The following is a 25,508-nucleotide window of genomic DNA, read 5'->3' on the forward strand; positions in this document are numbered from 1 at the left end:
AAGCAACCCTCAATAGTTTGACTCACTGTAACTTCTGGTGTAAAAATAACAAACTTATATGTCATTATTTGAATGATAAGCAGGAAATAACCAGGAATATTTGAAGGGAAAAAAATAATTGTTGTTTCAGGTGAAGTAACAAACAGTAAGCATTGTTTGGACAAGTAGTACAGAGAGAAAATTAGTCAAGGGTAACCTGGACAAGGGCCAAAATGAAGTTAACTTCATGTATCTGAAGCTGAATGTTTGCAGTGATAATAATACTGCCTGCAGGTCATATCGGTTAAAAAATAAGATCTCTACCTCAGTTTAATATAAAGGTCATTGATGGTTAACACACAATGAGGGTATTGGGAGATCTGGTAAAATTAGTTCCCCTGGAACATAACCCTTCATAACATTTAAAGAACCACTGTCTCTAACTCAATGCCCTCAAGATATCTAACTAACTTCATGAATGTATTTTAATAACTATGAGAAAAATGACTAGATAAAATCAATAAATTAGGGAATTGATTGAATCAAATGTTAAGCCTAGCTTCATCTTCTAATTTGCAGAAAGGTTAATTCGATAATTTATACCAATTGTTTTCACAAGGAGCCATGCCTGCTTTGAGCTATTATTTTCATTCCCTAATACACTCTTTTGTGTGTTGATGCATGTCATTTAATCCCATTTCTTTCTACTTTTTGAATTGTTGTTTTAACTTAAGCAGTGTCTTCAGTGACTCTTACATGTACCACTAGATTAAGCCCCAATCCAGTATATTCAAGCCAAACTCTAATAGACCATCATCCTCTGGCAGTTTTAACACTCTCCCTTGTGTACAGGGACAAACAAATGGCCATTAAGGAGTTTTATGTTGTCTACTAATCCTCCGCACATATTTCTTATCTCCTAATTTCCTGGTACTTCTTTATTTCCCCAAATACTGCAGGTGGATTTTTAGTGTACTGGACACTATTATAGATTGATTAGTTAGGTGGTCCAAAGCATCATGATCAACCTTTATAAATATGTTTATAACAGGCTTATTCATTTCATTCAGCATTAACTTAACTATATGATATGACAATGGTATTCTCAGAGAAAAACAATTTCATACCCTTGAAATACAGTGATGAAAAGATTGCCAATCATGATCTATTGAAAGAAACAGAAGCTTCTGAAAATTAAAATACTGTGCTGAGAGTGTTAGAAAAGAGATGTGCAAAGATATGTACACCTGATCTTCCCTTTCAAATTATTATGAGTAATCATTTGCTATGGAAATCATTTGCTTTGTATTTCCTACAGAAACTGAAGAAATCACATGCTTCTATACATTTTTGTATACAAAATGACATCATATTCTTAATCTGCTATTTCACGACTTCTCCTCAGTCTTCTCTAAATCACCTTTCCAGTACAATTTCTGTGCTATTTCCCTGAATTTACCTTTTTGTATGTCCAACACTGTAACACTGTTCTCTACATTCTTTCATTGGAAAACCTACACCTTAGAGTAACATGTTTCTAGTTGAATTTCATCACATCAGGTCTGAAACAAATGGTAACTTTTCTTGGAATCTTTTCCCAATACACTGATTACTACCAAAATTCTCCTGCTAAATTTAGTTATGCTTCTCTCTTGACATTGCTCATATACCTGTTTAGTTATAGTTTTCTGTCTGTATTTTTAATCCATCTAACATGGCATTTTAATAATAATAGCATCACCTTAAAAACAATACCAGCTAATCTTTATAAAAATATATTTGACATAACAGTGTATAAACTTAAGGTATACAGAATATTAATTTATACATTTAATTAATATATATTAATTAATACATTTATTATTGTAATATGATTGCCATTGTAGCAATAATTAGCTCCTCTATCACATTACATAATTATCCTTTTTTTTAAGTGGTTGGAATCTTTAAGTTCAATTCTCTTAGCAAGTTTGATGATTATAATACAGCACCATTGTCTATATTTATTGAACTGCGCATTAGATCTTCGGTGGTAATGTAAACTGGTTCAGCCGCTATGGAAAACAATATGAAAGTTCCCCCCCAAATTAAAAATGAACCTACCATATGAGCAGCAATTCCACTTCCAGGTACATATACCCAAAGGGAATAAAATGGGAAATTGATAACTATGTGCACTCCCATGTTTATTGCAGCATAATTCACAGTAGACCAGAGGTGGCAACAGCCTAAGTCCTCATCAGCAGATGAATGGATGAAAATGATGTGATATATATATATATATATATATATATATATATATATACTAAGTATAATAATATTATTAAATATATATTGTTAAATAATATATATTATACGTTATTAAATTATATATATATATTATTTAACCATGGGAAAGGACATCCTGCCATTTGTAACAACATGGTTGCAGCCTGAGCATAGTTTACTAAATAAAATAGGTCAGGCAGAGAAAGACAGGTACTGTATGGTATCACTTAAATGTGGAATCTAAAATGCCAAACTCACACAAAAAAAGAAAGCAAAATGGATGTTACCAAGCATGGTAGTTTGGGGGTGGGTAGCACAAATGTTGTTTAAGGATTCAAGTCAGAAAATCTTGATTGAATACTTATCATGTATGTGAAAATATTGTCCTTGGAATGTCTACGAACTCTGCTTATAAAGTTCTTAGTGTTTCTTTAGTGATGTCAGTAACCATTCACAATCAGCAAATAAAGAAATTGAGATAGGAGAGGTTAAATAGTTTATGAAAGTGACACGTCATCACTTTTGCCATTTTCTATTAAAACTAATTCACGGCTTGTCCACCCATTTAAAGGAAGAGGATTGCATACAGCTGTGGATACGAAGAGGTGGGGAGAGTTCAGGCCATGGTACAGTATCTCTGTCACAGTCCATTCTCTGGTCACCAGTAATCCATGTCCTTCCCACAGGAAAAATGCATTCACCACCTCCCCAGGTCCCTGAGAGTCCTAACCCATTAAACTATCTAAGTTCAGATACTCATCCTCTAAATTAGATCCAGTGAGAATGAACCTCCTGGGTATAGTTCTTCTCAGCCTGTCAATCTATAAAACTAAACAGGCAAGTTGTCTGTTCCCACACACACCCAACATGCAATGGGGGAAGATTCAGGATGACAAGTATAGACATTTCTGTTCAAAAAGGGTAACAATAAAGGTGTAAAGGATTCACTGGCCTGTAGTGATTTTAAAATGGAGTCAAAAAAATGTTACATATTCTTTCATTAGATTTCAAAGCCTGTGAATAATTCTGCATGGCTTTTTCTCCTACCTCTGTGTGCTTCAGCCTCCCAGTCATCTTTCTTCTTCCATGAAAGGCAGCCTGATTTGGTGGCTAAGTACTTTTATCAGCCTGCTTCTGGCCTGTAGAATTTCAGAAGTCTGAAAGTTTCATTTTCCACTCTCCCTGTTCTGATCAGTCTAAGCTGACAGTGTTTTCCCTAAAATAATTTTCTCAAAAACTGTGTAACTCTTTTGTGGATTTCACAGGAGTTCATTTCATTAGATGAGAGCTATACTCACAAATTTCTTCTAGATAATTCCTTCTCCAACTAGGACATGGTGAAAAAACTTAGAAGCAAAGTGATTAAGCTTCCTAGTAGTCCTAATGTTTAATTGAGATGTTCTGAGACAAAACTTCAATCTTTTTAAAGGACCAGTTGATCTCTTGAGGTTTTAGGAAAAGATTGTACACTCAAACTCTCGGTGTTTTTTCCCTAGACCAAGTTTTATCTAAAAATCATGATTCCTGACAGTTCTTAGAAACAATTTCTAAATTTAAGGACTTTTTTTTATTTGGAAAAGCTCAGAATTCTCAAAATTATCAAGCTCTTTTTAACAGTTCTTTCCTGAAATCATCTTTCTCCTCTCAGGTTTTATAAGCAGAAAGAAGAAACCAGGTGACATCTTCAACGTTTTGCCTAGAGATCTTTCTGTCTAAATAACCAAGTTCATCATTTACATGTTCACTTTCCACATAACTGTTAAAGAGAATTTCACAAATTCTACTCTCTGCTGGTACATGGCAAGGAGTTCCCTTACTCCACTTTCTAATAAAATGTTCCTCACTTCCTTTTGAGCCATCACTGACAGTGTCTTCAAAGTTCTGACTGTCTATTCAAGTACATTAAATCTTCCTCTATCATGCTTTTCAAACGTTTTCCATCCCCTGTCCACTGCTCATTCCAAAGCCACTCCCACATGTCTAGTTATTTGTTAGAGCAGCACCTCACTTGAAGGTACTGCACAACAAATTACTACAAGCTTAGCTGCATAAAATAACATCTATGTATTATCTCAGAGTTTGTGAGGGTCAGAAACCCACTGATGGCTTAGCTGAATCATGTGCTTCAGGATCCCTCAAAAGAATCCAAACAAGTTGTTGGCCATAGCTGAGACCTCCTTGGAGGCTTGACTAGGGGAAATATGTTCCATCAAACTCATGTGGTTGTTATACACAGAAGAATGAATTTGGACCCCTATCTTACACCACTCACAAAAATGAACTTAAAATTAAAAGATTTAAATATAAGACTTGAAAATGCAAAGTTTTTAGAAGGAAACATAGGGAAAAATTTGCTTGACATTGGTCTGACAGCGACTTCCTGTATGAGACCAAAGGTACAAGCAACAAAAGTAAAAATAAATAAGTGGAACTACATCAAGCTAAATCTTCTGCACAGCAAAAGAAAAAAATCAACGGAATAAAAATGCTGCCTACAGGATCCGAGAATATATTTGCAAATCACATATCTGATAAGAGGTTAACATCCAAAATATATAAAGAACTTATATAACTCTGTAGCAAAAAAAGAAAAAAAAATCTGATTAAAGAATGGGCTGAGGGACTAAAGAGGCACTTTTCCAAGAAGATATACAGAGGCCAACAGGTACATGAAAATGTGCTCAACATCATTAATTGTTAGGGAAAGGTAAATCAAAACTACTATGAGATACCACCTCACACTTGTTAGAATGTCTATCATTAAAAAACAAACAAACAAAAAAACCCCACAAAAAATGAGATAATTGTTGGCAAGAGTGTGGAGAAAAGGGAACCCTTGTGCACTGATGGTAGCAATGTAAATTATACAGCCTCTATGGACAATATTATGTAGTTTCCTTAAAAGAATAAAAATAGAACCACCTTTTTAAAAAAAAAAAAAAAAACTTTTCTAAGAGCAGAAACTGAACCCAAATCCTGCATCTATTAGCTGTGTGGTGTTTGGAGGTGTGGATCCTGATTATTAATATAGGTTATCTGAATTATCTAATAGTATCATGTACAGTTTTTTTTAAAGAAGATAAATTGAGTTTTTAAAAAAAGATAGGGTGATATCCTTCCAGTGATTCACTGATCTTAAAGCAAAGAAAAGAGAGAGAAAGCAAGAAAGAGTGAGAGAGATACAAGAGATGGATGGAAATATTCAAATTTAACACTCCATTATCAAGCTCCCCAGAATTTAGAAGTAAAACTGAATTTTTCTTAATGATGAAATAAAATGCAATGATCTTTAAAAATTAAACAACTCTTTGTCCAGCCTAAATTTTAGTATTTTAAATAGGCAAATGAAATGTATGAATCAGCCATTACCCCCTATATTTCTGACCATTCTTATCTTTCATACATTCATATATTCTGTCACTTTACCTGATTTTTTAAATTATTATTTCTGGATCAGCTTCACAGCTTGTTTTCTTGCAATAAAGCAGTAATTGGTTTTCTCCTTGACATGCTCTGAATACACAATTTTATGTTAAGAGTTTGAACAATAGGGCACATATTTCTGTCTGCCCAACAAAACAAATTTATGGCAGAAAAGCTTGATTTTTAAGATTTCATAGACCAGGAAGGCAATTTATCTTTAGCTTCCATTGAATTCATTTTACATATTGGGAAAATCTGTTTTGGATAAAATAAAACCTTTTTTCCCTCCACTTCCTCCTGGCCTTTTTTTAATCATTGATGCTCCCTTTTGTTTTTAAAGCCCAGGGACTAATAATAGATTACTTTCAACCATAGCCTCTCATTTTATTTCCCATTCATTGCCAATTATCTGTTCAAAGTAGTAGACAACAAATGCTTCTACTTCCTTATGCCCATTAAATACACTCTTATAATGAAGAAGAGTAATGACAACATCAGCTCCTGCCATCCATAACTTTTTGTACTATTTGATCTTCATGACAACATCTCTGACCTTAAAATATCCTCTTAAGTTTGATCTTTTTTCTAACCTCTGTATCATGGCTCATTTATGTCAAATTGAATTACAAATTTATCTCTGGTCCATATCTTCTACATATCAACCTCTCTCCACTTTATCCACACATTTACCTCTAAGTATCTCCTCTCTCTCTTTAATCGATTACATGGGTAACTCCCAAATCTGTGGTTACCTCCACTTTCTGAGATCTAGTCCAGAATTTTCAATTACTCCCCGGAAATTTCATGTAAGGTCCCCTTATCTCTAAATTATTGTAAGGGAGAAAAATAACATGTTCTCAAACTCATCCTCGTGAGTTTCCCACTATGGAAAATAACACAGAAGTTATCACTCTTCCCTGATAACCGCAGATACAAGTACTACCTGCATAATATCTCTGGCATCCTCACCCTTTGGACTTATTCCAACACTTATCATTGCTCATTTAGCTAGCCACTTATTACTTCACTCCAGCAGGTATTTATTAAGTACCAACTCAGCAGGCATTGCTCCAGGTTCTGGAACATAAAGATTAATAAGATAGTGGTGAGACATGGTTGAAATTTCCAACAAGCCCACCTATTAGGCATTCATATTATTACATATAAAATGCTCTGGACATTTTTCCTACGGTTTAAAGTAAAAGTGACACAATGATAAAAATAACAACGTAAAATATATCTCCACATTATTTGTCATCAACCTGATCAAGTAGATTCTTATGTTATATTTTAACCAGTACATTTTGTTTTGATCAATATATATAACCAGAATATATGTTTTATTTCTCAAATCAAGACAAAGAAAGTTAGGTTTTTGGTGCTTAGTTAGTGAAGAACTAAACTGATTTTGGGCTTGGGGTAGTAAATTAAAGAACTAACAAGGTTTGTTTATACAGGTTTCTTAGCCCCAAGTTCCCTGTCTCTAGCAATAAAGGTATCCCTCTACCTCCAGATACAGGGAAATCACCTTTCACAGAGAAATTTATTTCCTCCTTTCAGAGACACAGAGGAGGGTCAGAGCTTCCTTCTTGCACTGGCTGCTTCTCAAGAACTTCAACTCGAAATAATCAATATGCCTTTTTGGCATATGTTATGTGGTCCTCCCTGAGCCCCAGCATATGTATCCCTGTGTAAAATACACAGATTTACCCAAAGTGGAGTTAGGAGGACAAGATAAATAATTGAGTTTTTAGCTCTATCTTTTGTGACGTTCCTTTCCAGATCATGATACTTTACAGTGTCTCTAGAAACATATGAGTAATTTGTTTCTTCTATTACCAGTATTGGATTTTTATGTCTTATACCCACATTTTGTTAAATTAATAACTGGTTGCTTCCTCATATCATGGTTTTGTTGTCATTTTATGATGTGTGTACCTTTAAATGATGTTTAATTTTACAGTGGCTCCAACTTAATTATAATGAGAATACTTAAAAGAGGGCCATTTAATTTCCTGTAAACCCTCTATTTATTTAATGCCAAAAGAACAGAGTTAAAACTCCAAAGGATATATTTTAAGGCTCTTCATTATCTAACTCAAATATGCATGTTTAATTTCATATTTTATTGTTAACCTGCAGAAGACTAGGGAGGCAGAATCTTACTCCTGTAGTACAACAAGCATTGATTAAAACCTGTGCCTTTAAAGAAATCATAAAAATCAGATCAGAAATAAATGAAAAAGAAATGAAGGAAACAATAGCAAAGATCAATAAAACTAAAAGCTGGTTCTTTGAGAAGATAAACAAAATAGATAAACCACTAGCCAGACTCATCAAGAAAAAAAGGGAGAAGACTCAAATCAATAGAATTAGAAATGAAAAAGGAGAAGTAACAACTGACACTGCAGAAATAAAAAAAATCATGAGAGATTACTACAAGCAACTCTATGCCAATAAAATGGACAATCTGGAAGAAATGGACAAATTCTTAGAAATGCACAACCTGCCAAGACTGAATCAGGAAGAAATAGAAAATATGAACAGACCAATCACAAGCACTGAAATTGAAACTGTGATTAAAAATCTTCCAACAAACAAAAGCCCAGGACCAGATGGCTTCACAGGTGAATTCTATCAAACGTTTAGAGAAGAGCTAACACCTATCCTTCTCAAACTCTTCCAAAATATAGCAGAGGGAGGAACACTCCCAAATTCCTTCTACGAAGCCACCATCACCTTGATACCAAAACCAGACAAGGATGTCACAAAGAAAGAAAACTACAGGCCAATATCACTGATGAACATAGATGCAAAAATCCTCAACAAAATACTAGCAAACAGAATCCAACAGCACATTAAAAGGATCATACACCATGATCAAGTGGGGTTTATTCCAGGAATGCAAGGATTCTTCAATATACGCAAATCTATCAATGTGATAAACCATATTAACAAATTGAAGGAGAAAAACCATATGATCATCTCAATAGATGCAGAGAAAGCTTTCGACAAAATTCAACACCCATTTATGATAAAAACCCTCCAGAAAGTAGGCATAGAGGGAACTTTCCTAAACATAATAAAAGCCATATATGACAAGCCCACAGCAAACATCATCCTCAATGGTGAAAAACTGAAAGCATTTCCACTAAGATCAGGAACAAGACAAGGTTGCCCACTCTCACCACTCTTATTCAACATAGTTTTGGAAGTTTTAGCCACAGCAATCAGAGAAGAAAAGGAAATAAAAGGAATCCAAATCGGAAAAGAAGAAGTAAAGCTGTCACTGTTTGCAGATGACATGATACTATACATAGAGAATCCTAAAGATGCTACCAGAAAACTACTAGAGCTAATCAATGAATTTGGTAACGTAGCAGGATACAAAATTAATGCACAGAAATCTCTGGCATTCCTATATACTAATGATGAAAAATCTGAAAGTGAAATCAAGAAAACACTCCCATTTACCATTGCAACAAAAAGAATAAAATATCTAGGAATAAACCTACCTAAGGATACGAAAGACCTGTATGCAGAAAATTATAAGACACTGATGAAAGAAATTAAAGATGATACAAATAGATGGAGAGATATACCATGTTCTTGGATGGGAAGAATCAACATTGTGAAAATGACTCTACTACCCAAAGCAATCTACAGATTCAATGCAATCCCTATCAAACTACCACTGGCATTTTTCACAGAACTAGAACAAAAAATTTCGCAATTTGTATGGAAACACAAAAGACCCCGAATAGCCAAAGCAATCTTTAGAACGAAAAAAGGAGCTGGAGGAATAAGGCTCCCTGACTTCAGACTATATTACAAAGCAACAGTAATCAAGACAGTATGGTACTGGCACAAAAACAGAAAGATAGATCAGTGGAACAGGATAGAAAGCCCAGAGATAAACCCACGCACATATGGACACCTCATCTTTGATAAAGGAGGCAGGAATGTACAGTGGAGAAAGGACAGCCTCTTCAATAAATGGTGCTGGGAAAACTGGACAGGTACATGTAAAAGTATGAGATTAGATCACTCCCTAACACCATACACAAAAATAAGCTCAAAATGGATTAAAGACCTAAATGTAAGGCCAGAAACTATCAAACTCTTAGAAGAAAACATAGGAAGAACACTCTATGACATAAATCACAGCAAGATCCTTTCTGACCCACCTCCTAGAGTAATGGAAATAAAAACAAAAATAAACAAATGGGACCTAATGAAACTTCAAAGCTTTTGCACAGCAAAGGAAACGATAACCAAGACCAAAAGACAACCCTCAGAATGGGAGAAAACATTTGCAAATGAAGCAACTGACAAAGGATTAATCTCCAAAATTTACAAGCAGCTCATGCAGCTCAATAACAAAAAAACAAACAACCCCATCCAAAAATGGGCAGAAGACCTAAATAGACATTTCTCCAAAGAAGATATACAGAATGCCAACAAACACATGAAAGAATGCTCAACATCATTAATCATTAGAGAAATGCAAATCAAAACTACAATGAGATATCATCTCACACCAGTCAGAATGGCCATCATCAAAAAATCAAGAAACAATAAATGCTGGAGAGGGTGTGGAGAAAAGGGGACACTCTTGCACTGCTGGTGGGAATGTGAATTGGTTCAGCCACTGTGGAGAACAGTATGGAGGTTCCTTAAAAAACTACAAATAGAATTACCATATGACCCAGCAATCCCACTACTTGGCATATACCCTGAGAAAACCAAAATTCAAAGAGAGTCATGTACCAAAATGTTCATTGCAGCTCTATTTACAATAGCCAGGACATGGAAACAACCTAAGCGCCCATCATCGGATGAATGGATAAAGAAGATGTGGCACATATACACAATGGAATATTACTGAGCCTTAAAAAGAAATGAAATTGAGCTATTTGTAATGAGATGGATAGACCTAGAATCTGTCATACAGAGTGAAGTAAGTCAGAAAGAAAAAGACAAATACCGTATGCTAACACATATATATGGAATTTAAGGGAAAAAAATGTCATGAAGAACCTAGGGGTAAGATAGGAATAAAGACGCAGACCTACTGGAGAACGGACTTAAGGATATGGGGAGGGGGAAGGGTGAGTTTTGACAGGGCGAGAGAGAGTCATGGACATATACACACTAACAAACGTAGTAAGGTAGATAGCTGGGGGGAAGCAGCCGCAAGGCACAGGGATATTAGCTCGGTGCTTTGGAACAGCCTGGAAGGGTGGGATGGGGAGAGTGGGAGGAAAGGAGACGCAAGAGGGAAGACATATGGGAACATATGTATATGTATAACTGATTCACTTTGTTATAAAGCAGAAACTAACACACCATTGTAAAGCAATTATACCCCAATAAAGATGTTTAAAAAAAAAAAAAAAAAAAAAAAAAAAAAAAAAAAAAACCTGTGCCTTTGATTATCATTTTCTCTACCTCCCTCCATTCCATTCATTTATCTAAGCAGATATAAATGCAGTTGTCTTTCCTAATTCATCTTGTCAGCAGAAAACTGTAATTTATAAAATAGTTTATTCTCTCTTAATTAGGTTATGCTGTCCTTGTGGTCAGTAACTATACTTGGCTCATTTTTTTAAGTTCAACATAATGGCCCAAGAAAGATGACTAATAAATCTTTTCTAGACATGGTAGAGAGCTCACAGCAATTTAAATATATACATGGACAATTCACAAGTCAGCATCAGAAAATAGATCTTATACTAGTCAAAGAAATATGAGTTGAATGTGAAATCGTCATTGATTTTAAGAAATAGATCACAAAGATGTGGAGGGTACAGAGACTTTCTACCCACTGATCTTTCTGTATATCGTTTCAACCCCGTTAAATGTGTACAAATTTCTTCAAAGACCTGAAGCAAAAACATATAATAATAAAGAATATAAAAGGAAAACAATCTACTGTTTTAAAACTATGATCATAGTGCTATTTGTGTCCAAACTGGAATTGAGTCTTTATTATTTTTTTACCTAGCGATACCTGAATACAAAAACAAACAAACAAACAAACAAAAACATTAAAATTTCTATGAGATAATTTTGTTAAACTTGATTTGGAGACTCATATTTAAATTTAAATTTGATAAGTTATATATTTTCTGTAAGCAATGCATAGGTAAGTTAGGTCTGTAGGAAGCCACAAATCAAATGTGCTGTTCTCTTCATGTGGGCATCATAGTTGAGAAAGATTACAAACAGAAAACATTTAGGACAAGATTATAATGAACTTTCCAATATATTTTCAAACAGTTATTTAATGAGCTCACTTCCTTAGGTTTTAAATAATTTTAAAAATAAAACACTTGTTCATGTATTCCTTTATTCAGTAAAGAACTACTTCTTTGTCAACTCTGTGTATAAAGCACCTGTTAGCACAGTGGGAAACACTTCCAAGTAGGAATATATATTATTAAAGTTCCACTCTCAAAGTAATACTATGTACATAATCCCTCCACTCTAAATAGCTTCCCATTGTTAATGGCATTACATGTGTAGTGTGTGAATGTTTGTGTGTGTGTGTGTGTTTGAGTGTGAATGCCTTACTGACACATACTCAATGCCAAAAAAAAAATCAAGGCATTGCGAAAGATACTGTAACATTTTCATGTTACCATATTGTAACATTGTCATGGAATTTTTTCTACATACAATTTTTTTCCTATATACAGGTCAATATGTTTATAAAATTTGGTTTATTTTGTAAAAAGTTATCATATTACATGAATTTGACAATATTAAAATTTTCAAATGATGTGTCCCACTTTCCATGGGGAAGTTCTAGGGTTCTTTGCAGGCAGAAGTGCATTATGGTGGATGAGTATATAGTAAGAACAAAAAAGTGTTTCCTGTTATACAGTCAGAAGATTTAACAACTAAGCAGTTTGAGACCATTCCCTATCTCTACCCAACTCGAGTGAGAATTGGCAGACTGAACAAACTTCTCATATTTCATATCAAGACTTTGAAGGTCAAGAGCATTACTCCTTTGCCTAACATCAGTGATGGCATGATTACTGTGTGGATTTCAGATCATCCCAGAGGTAACTGATAAGACATGACTCTGCTCTCTGCTCCCTTCTTCACAAAAATAGCTCTCAGAGTCCAACAACTGAATACATATACAGCTGATTCAAGAAAAGTTTGGCACATAAAATCATGAACCAACATTAGTAAAAAGTATCTGCAAGAGGATGTAGATTTATGCTGTTTTACCTATTAATGGACTATCTAACTTACAAGTCTAGATGAACACCAGTAGGTTCGGGAAGAGATTAAAAATCCACACATGAGAGGACTCTTTTTCCATTGTCTTCAGTCATAACTGGGTTAAGTATTTAAAACCACACACATCCAAAGATTGCTAATTGCATCTGATAAGTTAGGCAATGTGATAACAAATTTGAAAAATAATATCATGTATGTATTTGTATATTTATTATAATTAAATTGTATAATGGATAAACCCATAGATTGTTCTAAGCATAAATAGTTTGAGCTATATTGAGTGTTATCCATTTGAACAAAAGAAAAAGAAAAAGTAGTGTAAGCAGTTGTGGGAGAAGAGGAGAGAGCAGTAACCTGTCACAATTCGTCCATCCATTCATGTATTCATCATAGATACATATGGAGCACCTGCCAAGTATGAAAATCTTCAGGATTTTGTGAATATGTAAATGAATAAAGTAGGCTCGGTAGCTGAAGGAATTCAGTACCTACAAATACCTGCCTAGCACTCATCACATACATGTTCTACAAGCTACTCACAAAAGAATGAATATGGAGAACAGAACTGCAATTTACCAAAAAATATTAATGTTTAGTTTGAAAATAAGCATATCTCTTTTAGCCAGAATGACTTTCCTGGAGAATTCATAGATTTTATCTGTTAATTTAAAAACTTCTGAAGAAATACGTCTTATTTACAGAAGCAAGCTGACTGGGGAACACCAGCGGCTAGACACTTGCCCAAACCTGCACCCTCTGGGAAGAGGAAAGCTACATCAGTGCCCACGTGGTCCATCCACATCAGACTCCTACAGAGTCCCTTTTCATTGGAGAACATGAGAAGTTCCACAGAAGTCTTTCGGCAGGGGTTCTACTTCTTCTCCAAAACATACATCCCATATAAAGTTGGAAATATACTTTTTAAATGTCATCATCTTCATATTTGACACATAGTGGGTACATTGGCTTGAATAATGCCCCCTCTCTCAACAAATTCATGTCCACATAGAACCCCAGAAAGGTTTCGAGGTTTGGAAAGAGGGTCCTTCCAGATGTAATTAGTTAAATTAAAATGGGGTCATATCATAATAGGTGGGTGCTAAATCCAATGACTGATGTCCTTCTAAGAAGAAGAAAGGACACCCAGAGTCACAGAAACATAGAAGGAGGAAGCCCATGTGACAATAAAGGCGGAGACTGGAGTGATGCATCTGTAAGCCAAGAAAGGTCAAGGATTGCCAGTAACTACCAACTACAAGGACAAGGTAAGGAAGGATTCTTCCAAGGATGGAGGAAGGATGGTCATGCAAACAGTTTTATTTTGAACTTCTTGCCTCCAGAACGATGAGAAAATAAATATCTGTTTATTAAAGCAACCCAATGTGTGATGCTTTATGGGAAACTTGTATCGTAGAATCTGTAATTTTGGTTAAAAAATGAAATTAAGAGTTGTGAATATTTTAACTAACAATCTTAAATGGAAAACTTTTATCACAAAAAGTAAATAATAAAATGGAATCCAGAAAAATAGCTTTAATATATTTTTGCTTGATACAGCTAAAGACTGAAGTTATGCATTATAAATTTATTTCAAGCATTCCTGACAAAATCCTCCAATATTTTATCTATTTCCTTAGGGTTAAAAGGCTTAACTTCATTTTGAAATGCGCATAAAGATAAGCTTATTGACTCAGCATTTAATGAGACTATTTCAGGAAAAAAAAATTTATATATATATATATATATATATATATATGTATAAATCAAGAATTAAACCCAGCTAAAAGGATTTATACTAAAATTCACAATCAATTTATGCAAGTTTCACTAGAGTTTAACACATTGGAGGTAAAAAAAAAAGAAATAAAAGAAAAGAAAACCTACAGAAAAAGCTCATGCTCAAATTGCAGTAATAAGGAGAACAAGAGGTAGGCTTCTTATCCCATGAGACAGAGTTTTGTGTATTTCCCTTTTTTGTTGTTGTTTTGTTTTTGTTGTTTAACATATGATTGGGGATCTCCAATACTCTTAGGCAATGAAAGATTCATGAGTCAAGTTTCCAAAATGGATGGCTCTTTCTGACAAGAGTATGGTCCTTTGTACTTAGAATATAGAGTGAGCTCTGCATCAGATAATTCAGCTGTCGCCCCTGAAGGGCAAGTGAGAGGGTCAGTCTTGGACCACATATCACTCTCTGCCATAAGGAGAAGGGCTATGAGGTGCATTTCAGTCTATTCAGGAAAATTGGCTAAGGTTTTAACATTTGCTTACCGTCTATATGTCCTTGTCTCCTTCCTTCCTTCCTTTCTTCCTTTCTTTCTTTCTTTCTTTCTTTTTCTTTCTTTCTTTCTTTCTTTCTTTCTCTCTCCTTGCTTCCTTTTTTCCTTCCTTTTTTTCCTTTCTGTCTTAAATATTTTATCATCTTGTAATACTGCATTCCTTTCCTTATGATTTTATATTTTCTATATTCATAATAATTAGCATATGCTTTTATTTTATTTATTATAAAAACAATAGTTTTTGTTCACAAGAAAAGGGGCAGATAATTCTTCTATATGTAGAAGAAAACTATCCAATTAGACTACTTACTGAAGCACTTAGATGGTTATAACTTTACCTTTCTCCTGGTTCATAGCTCTTTTTAAAAGTTTTTTATAGTATTGAACTTGTAAAATTCTAACTTGTTTTAATTGAGTTAGAGAGCAAACTAATTTCTCTTTCATTTTCTTATAGCTGAAACATCGCTTAGCATCTTACAGCCATGCCCAAGTCATCAAGCTACATAGTTAGTGTCTTTTATTTATTGGGTAAATGCCTAAGAAGAAAGAAATGACAATTTGTATGCTAAACCTAACATTTTAAATGTGTGAATTGATGTACAATATATAATATGGAATAAATAAGTATCAAATGGTATAGTGATTAAAAGAATTTTTAAAGACTACCAATTTCTTATTAAGGGGTAAGAATGTTATTCTTTTTGGAAAATGGATTACAGAATCCTTAATATGTTAACTAAAAGTATGACCAACATTATATTTCAATTTAATGACAGAGAAACTGTCCAAAAAGAAAAAAACAATAATACATGCCTTGTAAAGTTAGTGAAGAGTTTTTCCCACTGTCAACATTAATACATAACCATCAAAGAATGAATATTTAAAAGATGATATGGTTAATTATGTAATTGTGAATACTTGTTTTTAATGTCTAGCTAATCTTACATTACTCTAATAAAACAATAAAATAAGTCACTTTAGGTCATTTTGCTAATACTGCATGACATCTGTGTCAGAAGGAAATTGTTCATCACACCACCTCAAGGCAGATTCACAGGAATGATATTTTATTTCCTGTGATAATTTTAGGTATTATTTTCCAGCTTCTGACTGCATAAAATGTCAAGAAAGAAAATGCTTCTAAGTAAAATACAATACATATCAGATCAAAGAATTACATCAAAAATGCTAACTTGCTGTTTTCTCAACATGGATAACAACTGCTTAAGGGTACCAAAAGCAGAAACAGTATTACATGTTGTCAAGAAGGCAGAGATTGTTGAAACAAGCTGTCTCATAGAAGAGAAAGTGAAATGTTTTACTTATAAAAATAGCTATATGGAAAGGGGAAAAAGAAATCTGTAAACTAAAATATCACAACATCTTTTTCCTTTCACAATTGTATTTTCAGGTGCCATAAGAAAATCATTATTATGGACTCAGACCATAAAGATAATAGTTTAATTTTATATTTGGATTAGAATAATTTTATATGCTAATTTTTTACTGTTATAAACAATAGTAATTAATGATTATTCTACTTTCTGGGGCAAGAAAGGAAATAGAGATCCACTATATTGTACCTAAGGGAATTGAAAGAGATATGGTGGAACTCTAATTTAAAGAACTAGTTAAATAACTAGATATTATTTATGAGGGGATAGTGGAGATCTATGATTGTTCAGAAGAGTCCAGACTAGGAGACTAGGTAAGTGATCATGTCATTCTCTGAGATTAACAAGAATGATATAATAATTATATATCTTATGTATAAGATAAGATGTATGGGCAATATTGGGCTAAGATGTTTATAGAGCAAGCAGGAATGGATGACCGTAAGACACCTAAATGTGCAGGTGTGCAGCTATGGAGAAAGAGATGAGAAAGAAATGATCTCATCCATTAATTGGAAAATAAGGGAAAGAGAGAGTCAGAGAGAGAGAGAGGGAATAAAAGAAAGAATTGGGTCAAAAAAAGCAATAATTCAAAGTTGTATTGATACTGAAGGTCATAGCTGAGGTCATAGATTTCATATAAATTAGTCCTTCACAGTACAGGAGAAGAACCTGAGAAAATATCAGAACACCAGAGTGGATGTACAAGAAAGAGAAAGAAAGTGGGGGTTATGCTGGGGGCACTGGAAAAGGTGGGTGGATACAGAAAATCAAAGGTTCTGGGCTGCACGAGAAAGGAATAAGCAACTAAGTAACTTTGAAATCAGCAGACTAAGGAAAATGGAAGGATGAGGGGATCATAGTGTTGGTGAGTTTGAAGAACACTTTACAGGGAACCAAGGAAGTAACCGGCACAAAAAGATAGAAGATGTTGTCAGATAATGGTCTATTTCTTGTTGCATGTGGATTTAGAGAAGGAATGGTTTGGTCCCAATCCTTAGAAATATGAGAAGATACACTGTATCTGAGTCCATCAACTGAAGTATCCCTACACCTAAGCCAGCTTTTCAATGGCTTTTGTATACCCAGCTATCTGGGGGCAAAAAAGATAATCAACTCTTGCTCCAGCCTTGGCATCTAAATATATCCTTATACAATAGTGGGAAGTTTGAAAAAGTGAGGGCTTCTCCAACTCCAATTGAACAAAGAAAGAGGCAACTTTGGAGGTCTACTTTTGCTTCTTAGAGTGTAAGCAGGGACGTGGTTTTCTAGAAGAGGCCAAGAGGACAAGTCTTGTGTGGTTTGTAGTTGTATATTCCAAGAATGTTTAGAGAAACAATATCAACCAAATAGCAAACTCCTCAGAGAATGACACAACAGAATAGCTCAGTCTTCTTCAGTTAGCAGCAGGATTCCAACAGAAGTGGGATGTTTCCCAAATCTCTCCTTGCATCATGTTTACTTTTGTCCCTTTGGCTAATCTCTGTGAATGGCACAACTCAAAGTGTGCATACATTTAAATAGAATCAAATAATATATTACATATGAATAAACTTAACAAAAATTGTGCAAGACATATACAGTGGAAACTGCACAACATTGGGAAATTAAAGAAAACCCAAATGAATGGAAATGTAAGCCATGTTCATGTTTTGGAAAGATTCAATGCTGTAAAATGCAATATCTCTACAAAATTAACACAATTCCAATCATAACCCCAGCAGGTATTTTTGGCAGAAATTTTGAAATTTCTGTGTACAGAAATTCAAAAGACGTAAAATTTCCAAAATAATCTTAAAAAAAAGAGAAACACAATTGGTCAACTTGCACTACCTGACTTCAAGAATTACTATAAATCTATACTAATAAAGATAGTGGAATATTGACATAAGTATTGGAAAATAGATCAAAGAACCAAATAGAGAACACAAAACTAGAGTTATATTTATGTGACCACTTGATATCTGCCAAAGGTTCCAATGCAGCCCAAAAGGAAAAGGGAAGTTTTTGCAATAAATATTTTTTAAAAAACATAATATCCATATGGAATGAATTAACCTAAGATCCTAGCTCACACCATACATAAAAATAAAATGTAACCTAAATTTAAAACTAAGCTATAATATGTCTAGAAGAAAAATAATTTAGTAGAATATCTCAATAATTTGAGATTGGCAAAGTTTCATTAAGATACATAATGTAATAAACCTAAAGAACAAACAGATAACCTACTTCGACAAACTAAACACTTTTGCTCATCTAAAGTCACTCTTTAGAAAATGAGTAGGAAAGCCACATTCTGGGAGAAAATATATCACAATATGTGTATAAAAAAGGACCATCATTTAGGATATATAAATAAATTAATGCCTAAAAAAAAGAACAAACTCCAAAATGGACAATAATTTGAAAAAACACGTCATTGAATATGCAAGTCACCAATAAGCACATGAAAAGTTACTTGACAGCTTTGATCATCAAAGAAGTGTAATTTAAAATCACATTAATCCACTAATGCTTCAGAAAGCTAAAATTAAAAATACTGAAATAGCAAATGTTGAAGAGGGTAACAACCAGAACTCTTATCTATTAGTAGTAGGAGTTCCATAGAGAGTGTAGAAATTATTATATGCATATGAAAACTCTAACAGCATACATAATTGATATAAGTTCAAGAATCCTCTAACTTTACAATTCACATAACATTTTCATTTTTCTTGTCATAACTTTTCATTCTGATTTACTATAGGAAACTTTGGTGTCAACACCACTGGTTGCCTTGAAATTTAAGCACATATGAGTTGCCTACTAACTTAAAATTTTTCAATGATATTCAAAACAAAAGAATCTTTAATTTGGTTTGATTGTTAGTAGGTCTTCTGAGCATGAAATTTGCTACTGGAAAAAATTGTATTTTATGTCACCAAACCTCATCCCATCCAGTTAAATTACTGGTAATTTTTCTCTCCATCCCAATGGTTTTTCAGTACTTTATCTGTATTTTCATGGCATTTTATATTCCAGTTTTCTTATTCAATTATTTATCAAGCGTCCCTGTTAAACCAAAAGTCCAGTAAGTGTAGCATCCATATTTCTTCCACATTTCAGTACTTTACCCCACAATGATTTCACTTACAAGAGTGAGCTTCTTAAAGACATAGAACAATTCATATTCATCTGCCCTGATACCTTCAAATGGTGAACACACACATACTATATCTGATATATGCATGTTAGCAAATATCTGATATATGCATGTTAGCAAATATATAATAAATATTTGCTGCAAAAATGTTCAGCAAATATTTATTGAATGGATGAATTGTTGAAAAGATCCACAACCATTTGTATGGGACTAACTGTTTTATTTTTCATTTCTTTGTTCCTATACACTGTATAGCTACATTGCATAATAGATTGACTAGATCTATAAGATATGTGAGACTATTAAAAAACTAAAATATAGGTTAAATGAATTAGCCAAAACTATTTACACTACATTCATAACTAAGCCCAAGTTTAGCAAAGTAAATAAATGTTTTCTTTATTTTAAAATAATTGAATAACCTATTTAGATTGAAAGTCGTAGTTCTGATAAAACAGGTTGTAGGGCGCGGCCGGATAGCCATTGCGCATGCACTAAGTATGCCGCTAGGGCGTATGCACCTAATATGCTAATCAGGTTTTGAAGCAGTGGCCTATCCAAAGTCCGGCTTGCGAAATGCGATAACCATACGGACGAATCAGGGACTTACACGAGTCCTTAAGCCCTTATATAAGCAGACAGGCTCGAGCGTACGGGGTCTTCCTTCCATCCGCCCGAAACCAAGCTGTACTCCAATAAAGTGTGATGCGAGAAGAATCTAGCGTGTGGTGATTCGTCATTCTGCTGGTCAGAAGCGGCTCGCCGCGACAGGTTATGAAAAACTTCTTCCAAATAGTTGATCAATTTGATTGTTTTTTCGGATATAAAGGTCTCTGTTGATTTTATTTTTTTTTTTATATCATGAGAATGGAAAATCATATTCTTTTATTTGCCACTAATTAATCCCATTTCTTAATGGATATGTATTATGTGCTTACCCAGAACTAGGTACCATACATGCTAGAAGCTGGGAAGGGTTTATGAATGCGGACATAATATTTGTGCTATAGGAACCAGTGACCTAATGAGAAAGGTATTTTAACAATGATTTCACCACAAGACCATTTGTAGTAACAGACCAATATATAGAAAGGTATCTGTGTTAGGTGGAATTCTAACATAAGCTGCCTAACCGTCACCCCCTCGTGGCCCAAGCTTTTTTCTTCTTTCTCAAGATGACTTTGGCTATTCAGGATTTTGTTTGCTTCCATACAAATTTTAGGAATATAGACAACAATACTGTATTATAATCATAATACTGGCTAAGAAACTGGATCTTAATTATTTCCACCACAAAAAAATGATAATTATGTGACATGATAGAGGTGCTAACTATCACTACAATGGCAATCATTTTACAATATATAAAAGTATCAAATCAAGAAGCTGTACACCTTAAATTTGCACAATGTTATATATGAAATATATTTCAATTAAAAAATAAAAATAATAGGTACCTAGGTGAAACAAACAATACTATGTCTTTTTACTACAACAAAAGTTGTATAATCTAACATTAGCAGATGACTACCAGGGGTTATAGCCAAGAAAGAATGTTGCAAGTCCACATTAGGCAATAAGAACCATACAACACATGGAAAAATATTAGATCTGTATTTAGATGTCACAAAGCCATTTTATTTATCTTTAAAACAATCTAAGAAATCTGTCTTTGAGACCTTCTTTGAAACTAAAACTGAATATTGCCATTAACAGTCAGGAAATTATAGTGAGACCTGGAGTAAAGTATTTCCCTCATTGGGAACTTACATATTTCTTATTAATCAATTACTCTCCCTCACTCGTGCATACTACTCTATTTATTGATTAATGTTAAAAGTAACATGAGTTTAATCAAGAATTTTCTGAGTGCAAGTCTGAGCCTTTAGCTATTGCAAAGCTGTAGAAATGACTCCATCCAAGACTGAAGATTTTTAAGCATGCCTATATGTTCAAATCTGTAGGTTCTTGACTTAGCATTATTTCAAATATTGCTATGAATACTTTAAAACAACTTTCTGTAATTCTACAAGATATCATTTAAACTAGAGAGTATATGGAGTACAGTTACCTAAACCCCTTAAAATGGTAAAAAATTAACATTTTGTTTCACATTTCTAGGACCTCAGTTTATTTTGAGGGGATAGAGCAAAATCCAATTCTCTACAGTTTTGATCTTGCAGTTTTTCCAATGCTTGGGAGAAACTATGTTGGTACATTGGGAAAAAGGTCATACAGTTTTCCATATTTCATCTCCTAAATCAGACTGAGGATTGCTTCCCATCGTTTAATTCAAAATGATTTGGGATGAAAAGCAAATGTCCCATCATAAGAAATTCATTTTTATTAAAAAAACACTTATTTAATTACTGCTAAAATTAATCTTTGCTGCAGAATATGCTTTGATTTATCTAGACCTGTGACAATTTACTAATAAATTGCCACTATATCTGCTGCTCCAGTATCTTTCTTCCCACTTGCAAACTTTAAGATCTTACTTAGTTATCAATACATTAAAAGCGTAATGCTCTGTTTTAAATTCAATAGTACTAAACGGTGCCATTTCAGTGGCCCATCTGAACATAGCACCTTCTGTTAGGGGTACATGCCTCAGTAATGTCCAAACACCAAGAGCTGTAATCTTAACATAGGAAAGTAGATTATAAGACAAACACCACACCGTTTAGCAGAGCTGCTAGTTACTAACTTTGTTATGTTAATCATACATAACACTGCTATAGAATCAGAAAATCAGGGACTATTTGAGAGAAAGAGATCTGTGAAATCATCTACCTCAAGCCAGTAATATTATAGAAACTGAAGACCAGAGATACAAAGGGACTAGTCAAAGGGGACAAAGATGAGAACACAAGTTACCAGTTAAGAAGTCAAACCTCTATTGTTCACAAAATCATTTATGAAGATGATTTGAAGTATTTTCCCCCACTTTTCTTCTGTTAACCTAGAAAAAAAGTCATGTCATAAGACCTTTGGAAATTTCAAAAGTAATTGTATAAAGCTCCCTGTGGAATATGAGCTCAGTGATATTGCTGATCATGTATAGTTTTATAAATAAGGTGGTTTATATTGATACTTATTGTATATTTATTGATGTTTAATTGATGCTGTGTTTGAGATACACAGATGTAAACCCTTTGTTATCTCCTAGGATATGCAACCTGCTTCAGATATAAGAATTCTATCCCAAGCAAGGACATGACTGACTGAACCTCATTGTCAATTTTTTGCCAAATGCATAGTGTATAACCCACAAACACTATTTACATGTATATGTAAGAGATGACAGAATTCAAGAAATTATCTATCTTTTATTGTATGCCATATGCATGAAAATGTTTGATTTCCTGTTTGGCACATAATAATCATTATATTTTTCAAATTATATTCTCCTCTGTGGTGCCCATTTTCTAGAAGTTTATCTTTAATATATTAGAGACAGAGGGTTGTTTTTTTTTTTTTACAAAAGCATACCTTCTGAAGAACACTTGTATTCACATCAATAAGCAAATGTTTCCTATTTCTTTTTATTATATGGAACCAAAAATGTTAAAATATATTATTTTTAAAGTGTCTCTCTGATTAGCAAAGCTCAGTCTACAATAACTATGTTGACTTCCACTGAGAATGCTGTCAAGTTAAAATATTTAAGTAATTCATAAAGCAGGTTCTGTTTGAATGTAGTTTCTATTTCTTTTTTCTTGGAGCTTACTGTCTAAGGAAAACAAATATTTCACCAGCATTATATGCTACAAACCTAAGACACATAAATGACACTGATTATAGGACATACACAACAAAGAGATATTGGGTGCATCACTCTTATTCTCAAGACTGTAGCATGTACAGTTCACTTGTGGGAGTGACCACATCCCTAGTTTTATACAGAGCCATCAATGCTGATAAACAGAAGTCCTAATATGTCTAGACAGACACTAAGCAGTAACAAACCCATTTAATCTATTGTCATTAATTATTGTAACTCCTTTCTCTGTATTCCGCCCAAGAATTTAAGAGCTCTCAATTAAGTATTGGGACCTGTAAGACAATCATAACAGAAATAGGAAACTCTAGAAACCCTCATAGGACCATATGGAAGAGAAAATAAAGGAGGGGCAGTTTAATTTAGGAAGGTGTTTGAAAGATGTCTTCCAAAGCCAGAGGAAAACCTATTATGTTGATAGTTCCAAGAATTCCTAACTTGGTTGCCAGCCTCACACCTTACGGAGAACTTAACCATGTGATTCAGTTTACGCTGACATGAAATTCCATTCATTAATTTGAGTTACTAAAATGACCTATTAGGGAAGAAGATTAAGCAACCTTAGGTGAGATTTGGATAAAATCCGTAGCAGCCATTTATAGTATTCAACACAGATTTTCATCCAAAAATGTCAATGGCCAATAACTATTGTCAAGCTCCACATACCCACAATTATTCTAATAAATGTCACCATTTATTAGAAAACGTACACCTTAAAATACAGAATAGGGTCTCATACAGAAATTAAATAAAACGTAAGTGGTTGTAAAGTAAAAACTCACAATTTACCACATTTGCAACACAGTAGTGATTTTAAACTTAGAGAACAAAGCGAATGGAGGAGAGGGATTCTGGTCTTACTGAGCAGTATAAATAAAAAAAGACTCATACCAAGATACATTCTGGTAAAATTTTGAACAGCTATAGGAAAAAAGACATACTAAAATCTTCCAGGGTACAGGCTACTACTGTGAGAGATAAATTTCAAAACTACTTACTTTTAGATGGCATTTAAAGCCTTAATACTGGAAAAGATCATCTACAGAAATTGTAGAGAAAAAAGAACAGAGTCTGTGTTTGAGAGCTCTAGGGAACTCCAAAATTCAGAGCCTGAAAATATAAATTTTAATTAGATAAAACAAGCCATACATGAAAGCTAATAAATAATATAGAAAGTAAAACCAAGATTATATATTCAGTTTGTGTGTGTGTGTGCAGTGAATATGCAATTAAAGAATGATCTATATGTATAAAAGATATAAAGGATATCTATGTATCTACATCTATACCTATATATTACTGCTAAAGAGTCCATTACTATGGAGACAAAGAATGTATAATTGGACAAAATTTAAAACTAATTACACTGGACTAACTGGGATTCCATTCCATCCTGATTAAAGTAAAAAGGGAAAGAGAATTGAGCAAATAATCACTGTGAACTGACTGATTTGCTTCTGTTTGCCTATAATACAAACTCCTCATTTTCTAATACTTTAGGGTTATTTTATTCCTGTATTTCCAATAATTATAGTTTTTTTCTCCATTGCTTGATTATATTCACTAGAACTTCCAAAAACACCCCAAAATTGTGAAACTGATAATCCAAATATTAATTCCAGTGGCTCGTTGTTAAGTACTTTGGCATAGATACAGCTTTTTATATGTTCTCTGTGTTTCCCTGCAATTCCAGCCTCTGTTGGGGACAGGTTGGGGCCATGCAACTATTTCTGGCTAATGAACTGTACACATTTGCAGCATGTCACTTCAAAGCAGAAGCAGTTAAAAGTCATCCCTCTTCCATCCCTCTCTCTTGCCACTGAAATCCTATAACCCATGTTTTGAAATGACTGCACCACAACATAGAAGGGGTGTGGGTCCCAGAGTCACCATCTGGAAGAATGCTTCGTGATGGATAACAAAGAAAACTCCAACTTCTGCTGTCTACAGAGACACAAGGAAAGTATAAAGACACAGATAGG

This window comes from Phocoena phocoena, chromosome 3 (assembly GCF_963924675.1).
Source record: "Phocoena phocoena chromosome 3, mPhoPho1.1, whole genome shotgun sequence".
Taxonomy (NCBI): Eukaryota; Metazoa; Chordata; class Mammalia; order Artiodactyla; family Phocoenidae; genus Phocoena; species Phocoena phocoena.